Source organism: Lygodium microphyllum, chromosome 8 (genome assembly GCF_053477565.2).
Source record: "Lygodium microphyllum isolate KBCC chromosome 8, Lygodium_microphyllum_v1.1.10, whole genome shotgun sequence".
Lineage (NCBI taxonomy): Eukaryota > Viridiplantae > Streptophyta > Polypodiopsida > Schizaeales > Lygodiaceae > Lygodium > Lygodium microphyllum.
In genome coordinates this window covers 82592118-82598644 of record NC_141142.1, presented here as the reverse complement: position 1 = coordinate 82598644, position 6527 = coordinate 82592118, and the positions used below count along the sequence as shown (strand labels likewise).

Genomic DNA, 6527 nt, shown 5'->3' with positions numbered 1-6527 from the left:
GTCCATCACTTGGTGTGTAACCAGCCTAAGGAAGCAACACTTAACTTGTGGAAGCATTTGAACCCACTAAATAGCTCTTTTCTTAAGACTTCACCTTGTCCTTGTAGTCGTTCCATTTTTAGAGGGAGTACAAGAACTCCCACAAGCTTCATTACATGTCAGTCTATGAATATCTTTCTTTCTCTCTCTCTCTCGTTTGAAATATATTTTATAGCATTTATTTTTTAAAATATTATTTTTTCATTATGAAGTTGTGAGTTGTGGCAGGAGGTCCACAGAAGTGCGATCTACAACTTCATTACATGGTAGAATATGAATTTCTCTCTCTCTCTCTCTTTCAAAATGCTTTTTATAGCATTTATTTTGTAAACATTATTTTCGTATCATAAGGTTGTGAGTTGTGCCATGAGGTTCACACAAGTGCGAGCTATTGTGTGGCCTCAAGCTTTTTATACAAAGCCCCTCTATGCCAAGTCAATGGACTTATAGGCGTGGCGAGGCTCTTACTAGATACATTTCATAGTCTCTCTCTCTCTTTTATAAAAAAAACCGTGTTTTTGGAGCCTACCGTTGGAACTTACTTATTATTAGCCAAAATGATCCTAAATTTTGAATTTTGAAAGAAACGGAGCTACGCAACGTTCTGATTTGCGAGTCCGCTTATGAGATCCACTGGACGCTCTCTTTCTCTCTCTCTCTCTCTCTCTCTCTCTCTCTCTCTCTCTCTCTCCACTGGCCATACCCCCACCGGCATTTTTCCTTTGTGTGTGTTACCTCTTGGACCTGAGACTTAGATCATTCCACCATGAATGACCTACTGTCAAGATCGAGTGGGATGAGCTATGTGAATCTGCGCAAGGACAGAGTCAGAGACCTCGAGGCCGGAGGAGAAACAGAGATGGCCGACATGGTGCACGACGACAGAAGCTTCCTGCAGTTCCGGGAGGAGGTCGGCCCTGTCAGACAAGAGATGGAAAGGGTGAAGACGCTCTTGGCCGACCTGCAGAGAGCAAACGAGGAGAGCAAGATCATTACCCGAGCGGAAGCGATGAAAGCCCTAAGGCACCGCATGGACGCCACCATCGAACAGGTCCTACGCAGCGCCAAGCTTATCAAAGCTCACCTCCAGGCGCTCGACCAAGCCAACCTCGCAAACCGCAGGATCCCTGGCTGCGAGGAAGGAACCTCTGTGGATCGGATGCGCATGTCAGTAATGGTGGGATTGAGGTACACTTTGAAGAGCCTGATGGATGAGTTCCAGTCTGTGAGGCAGAGGATGATGGTGGAGTATAGAGAGACGGTGGAGAGGAGGTATTTCACCGTGACAGGCAAACATGCAGATGAGGAGACCATTGATCAGATGATCGACACCGGGCGGAGTGAGACCTTCTTGCAGGAAGCTGTGCAGGAGCAAGGGAGGGGCCAGATTCTTGAGACTGTGAGGGAGATACAAGAGAGGCACGATGCGGCGAAGGAGATCGAGCGGAGCCTGCTAGAGCTGCATCAGGTCTTCCTGGACATGTCTGTCCTTGTTGAAGCCCAAGGGGAGCAACTGAACAACATCCAGCATGCTGTCTGGCATGCTTCTCATTTCGTCAAGAAAGGCACTGACGACCTGCGGGCGGCCAAGGAGTACCAGTCCAGCTCGCGGAAATGGAAGTGCATGGCTATCATAATCTTGCTCATTGTCATCATGATTGTGCTTGTGCCAATTCTGGTCAAGGTTATACCATCTCATAGCTAAGCTGCAAAGCGTTTGCAGTGCTTCTGCGTGGGAGCTTGGGGCCTGAACCGAGCTTTGTGAGACAGATGGACAGAGAGAGACCGACACAGAGACCTCTCCCTTTGATACAAGCCGCATGATATGTGGGGCCTGTTCTAGTAGCTTGGTCTCACACCATGGTTTGTTACAGTAAGCTCTACAGGCAACCTTTTGCTGTCTGTCTAAGAGTCTTGTTAGGATCCTCATACTGCGAGTTTTGGTTTCTGCTTGTGACCAATCTCATTGTTACAAGCTGTTTTGTCTGTCATTTAATTGCAATTACTATCTTTTTGTTTGGCCAGATATTGCTTTGATATCTCGTAATTACTAAACGCCTAGCGAGACGTTGCCGTGACTCCCATGGCTTTCAGTCTTGCTTGTGTATGTCGGAATTGAAATTTGAATCTATGTGACTACAAAGACTCGGATATGAGAATCGTCTTTTGAATCAGGTTCACCTTTGCCACACAGTCCAAGGCAGAAACACTGCTAAAATCCGTCCACCAAGCTCCAAAATAGCTCGCTAGCTCAAGTCTTGAAAACATTTACTTAAGTGGCAACCGGGGGCGTGATTCAGTGTTGCCAGACAGAGGCATGGACCCCTTTCTGTTTCACACGGAAAGTTATGCTCTTTGTTTCCACTCCAGTGTATCAATGGATTCTGTTCTTTTGGTAGATATTCTGCATGTCATGCGACCATGGCCCTGGCTAATCTCTTAAATTCCTTCCATGTGATGCATGGCATTTACTAGTGCACCATCGAGACGAATTGTTAAAGGCGGACAGACACATCAGAGTTTTTATCCTACAAACAGTAACGCCCACTGACATCTGAGTTTTTATCCTACAAACAGTAACGCCCACTGTATCTTGTCCCGTTGCCCGGATGTGTAACCAAACCAACCTTAGTTAACATGCACTGGGTGGTGGTTCACATTTTCCTTTTTATAAAAGCTATGTGTGTCTTTTCCTATTTTCCCTTCTATTTCTATCTTAGAGGTAGGGCAAAAGTATCAATACTTAGGCTTTTTCTACTCTCCCCCATTGCAATCCTAATTATGCATTGGAAGGGGTCATCATTTCACTACCAATGCATGTGCCTCATGAGATTGCAACGCTTGCAGTCATGATCAACGCTAGGGGGTCATCAAATGATTTTGACCTTGCGGTCATGACCAACGCTAGGGGTCATCAAATGATTTTGACCTTGGTTTGTTTTAAAGGATCCCCCATCTCGTGATGATCCTCTTGTAGCGTTCTTGTATTTCTTTCAATGTCATCACCAATAAGCAAAGGGGTTGTTATCACTTTGATGGGGTGACCTCCCTCCCCTAAAAGCCTTTAACTTTGGAGTCACCACCAAGTGGTTCATGGCTTATAACTATCACAAACTAGCATGTATCACTTAGTGGAGACTTGTCGAGCCTAACACACTAACTATCGAGACTTTCAACAGACTTCTATTGTTTCAAAAGCTGGTACTCGCTTCGGTGACAATCTCTCACCTTCTCTCAACACTTCACTCTAACTAACCAAGCATCCTTCTCTCCAACCCAAGAAAGCAAGAACATAAGACTAGCTCGAGTTGCACTGAACTCATCGAACTTACCTTCTTGCATTTGATGACTCGAAGGCTCGAAGATGGTTCCATGACCACGATCAACATGATCCACTGTTATCACTCCTTCGCATCCACCACCAAGCACACCAAGTCAAAGGGCTAGAAGAGAAGACGAGAAAAGTAAGACGATGACGAAGACTCAATCACTCTCAACACAATGGAAGCAAGGTGATATATTAGAAAGATTGAATAGAAAGCTTGAGTAGTTACATTGATAGAACTTCTGTAGCATGGATGTGCCAAAAGGATTCCATACAATTGACACCTCTCATCCTTCTAGACTAAGAATTAGGGTTTGTGCTACTTTTGTATTTTGCTTTTAGGATTTGCGCCCCTTTTGTGTTTTAGAGTTTGTATCCTTTTTGCGTTTAGGGTTTATATCCTCCCTTGGGCATTCTACCCAATTTGTTGGGCTCTAGGCCGGTCAATCATCATTGCATACTTCAACCTTAGCCTAATTAGACCAAGCCTAAGATATTCTAATCACAAACACATGCGTGCAACCCACGTAACACTTGTGGATACGACAATTACAATTGCGGGTGGAGAATACAATGTGCATGGGAGTGAGCCTGAAATAATATATCCATGATGTTATAAGATCCGAGATACACGCTCGACTTTCTTATATACTTTATATATATATATATGGCGAATATTATGCTGACACAAAGGGAGAATAGATGAGAGAAAAGAAAGATGTAGAGAGAGATAGAGAGGTAGAGAAATCGGCAACACACTAGGGACTAGAAGATGGGCCAGTCCCCTCCTTGTGGAGTTATATTATTGACAAGGAGCAAGCTCCTACGTTACACATAAGCCAGCTCTTACTTGTAGATCTTGGAAATAAGATCACGGTTCCTTACACGGTATACAATCGGCTAATACTTGCACAACTTGGAAGTTGGCACCTTTTGATCCTTCTTGAGTCTCCTTCTCTCCTACACAATATGTGTAGGGCTCTCCTCTTGGCGCTTGATTTCAGCAAAGCTTCTGTAGTACTTGCACCTTCTCTTCTCCTCTTGGAACTTGACTTGAGCAGAGCTTCCGCAGCACTTACACCTTCCCTTCTCCTCTTGAAATTTGATTTCAATAGAGCTTTCACAACACTTAATTTCAATAGAGCTTCCGCAGTACTTGCACCTTCTCTTCTCCTCTTGGATGCATGCAAAGTGATGCTTCCTTTTCCTCTCCCACACCCAAGGAGAGCCTCCTCTTTTATAGGCTTTCAAGAGCATCTCTTCATGGAGAGAGACTTGAGTTGATATTCATGCAGGATGTGATTGTTCCATGACCTACTCTGGAGCACTAATTTCGAGATATCTCTTTGGGCATTGTTTGGATGAAAAAACGTCCAACACGAAAGTTGTAGATCTTGTTGTTTTCGATAACTTACTTGGCCCATTTTTAGATATCATCTTTCTGTCGCAAGATATTTTAAAAATGGATTCACCATGTCTTTTTTAAAAAGAACAGCTTCTCAAATTGTACCCTTAACTTGTGGTCCATGCAACCACCTTAAGGAGAGTTTATTAAATTGCCTTGGGCCTCAACCTTAAGATTGATTTCCACACAAAAGCTTGTGTCTTTTTAGACCTTAGAAAGAGAAAATTACTTCTCTTCTCACTTCCAGAGAATCACCTCTCTTGTCTTTCTTAGTGAGAGAATTACCTCTCTTGTCTTTCTTAATGAAAGAAAAGACCTTAAATCTTGACTTATAAGGGAGATGATGACCCCAAATGCAATGCTCATTACACACAAGTAAATATTCCCAAGTGTCCTCGGATGCACACATAAATACATATACACAATGCTAATGCACTTCCTCTTCTTAGAACTTAATCCATCTTTATTTATGTGTAACTCCTTGGTTCTTGTGTACACTCTTACACTTGGCAAACACTTCTTTTCCCCTTCATAACTTGTATTGCCTGTACTAGATATCCCCATCACAGTGCTCTGATCACCCCATTAACTGATGCACTAGGAATATTGGTCTCTAAATGGTCTCATGGCCATGCTAGATCATCATCAACACTTAAAGAAAAGTGAGTCATTAATTTATTGACATGAATTTATTAAATAGAGAATGCATAATAAGCAATCAATTTAGTGACATCCCTCTGGCTTCTAAACAGTTGACCTCAATTGTAGAGGGGATACATAGTCCTTAAGAAGATCTGGAAAGTCTTGTAGTTCTCTCTCAGTCATAAATTGAGTGTCCAATGGGGTATAATTCTTAAACTTAACCAGATACTTTCGTAATACCTTAGTTGACCTTAGAGTATTGTCTTGATGGTGTTAAATTCTTTCAGACATAAAGAAATCTTCTTTTTCTTCTATGTCAAGTAAATCTTCCTTGATTGGTTCCATTGGAGGTTCTCCAATATAGGGATGTAGCAAACTTATATGGAAAGCATTATGAATGTTCCAATGACTTGGTAGATCCAAACAAAAAGTCACATCGTTTATCTTATTTGTGATCTTGAAAGGGCCATAATAGAGATTAGAAAGCTTAACCACTTTACCCTTTTGACATTTCTGCTTCTTTAAGCGAGCTTTCTCAGACTTAAGAAGAACATGTTGTCCCAAATTGAGATCTAACTTATGACGATGCTTATCAGCTTCGCGTTTCTGCTTCTCTTGTATTCTTTGGATAGCAACTTTTACTTGAGTGAAAGTTGTATCAATGTCTCTAACAAACTCATATGTTGCAAAGATCTTATCCTTCGTAAGAAGGATGGGTGGTAAATGAGGCTTACCATAGATGATCTCAAAGGGTGCCTTACCAGTACTAGAGGGCACCGTATTATTGTATGCAAACTCTACTAAAGGCAAACACATTTCCCATTCTCTTTGATTATTAGAGATATAGGATTTCAAAAGGTCTAGAACAGTAGAATTAGCACTTTCACTCCACCCATCCGTTTGAGGATGATAAGAAGATGAAAACTTTAACTTTGTCCCGAGGTTCTCGAAGAGAGCTTGCCAAAAGAGGTTGGTCATGCGGGGATCTGGATCACTTATAATGGACGTAGGCATGCCATGATGTTTGAAAATATGAGCAATGAATAGCTTAGCCATATGATTGACTTTGATTGTCTTTCGCACAGGTATAAAGTGAGCTTGCTTACTGAATCTATC

General features: G+C 42.3%; 1 pseudogene; it reads left to right on the top strand.

Annotated features, from left to right (window-relative positions):
* Positions 1-693: 693 nt before the first annotated feature.
* LOC148032506 (syntaxin-125 pseudogene) lies at positions 694-2290 on the top strand (annotated as a pseudogene).
* Positions 2291-6527: the final 4237 nt, after the last annotated feature.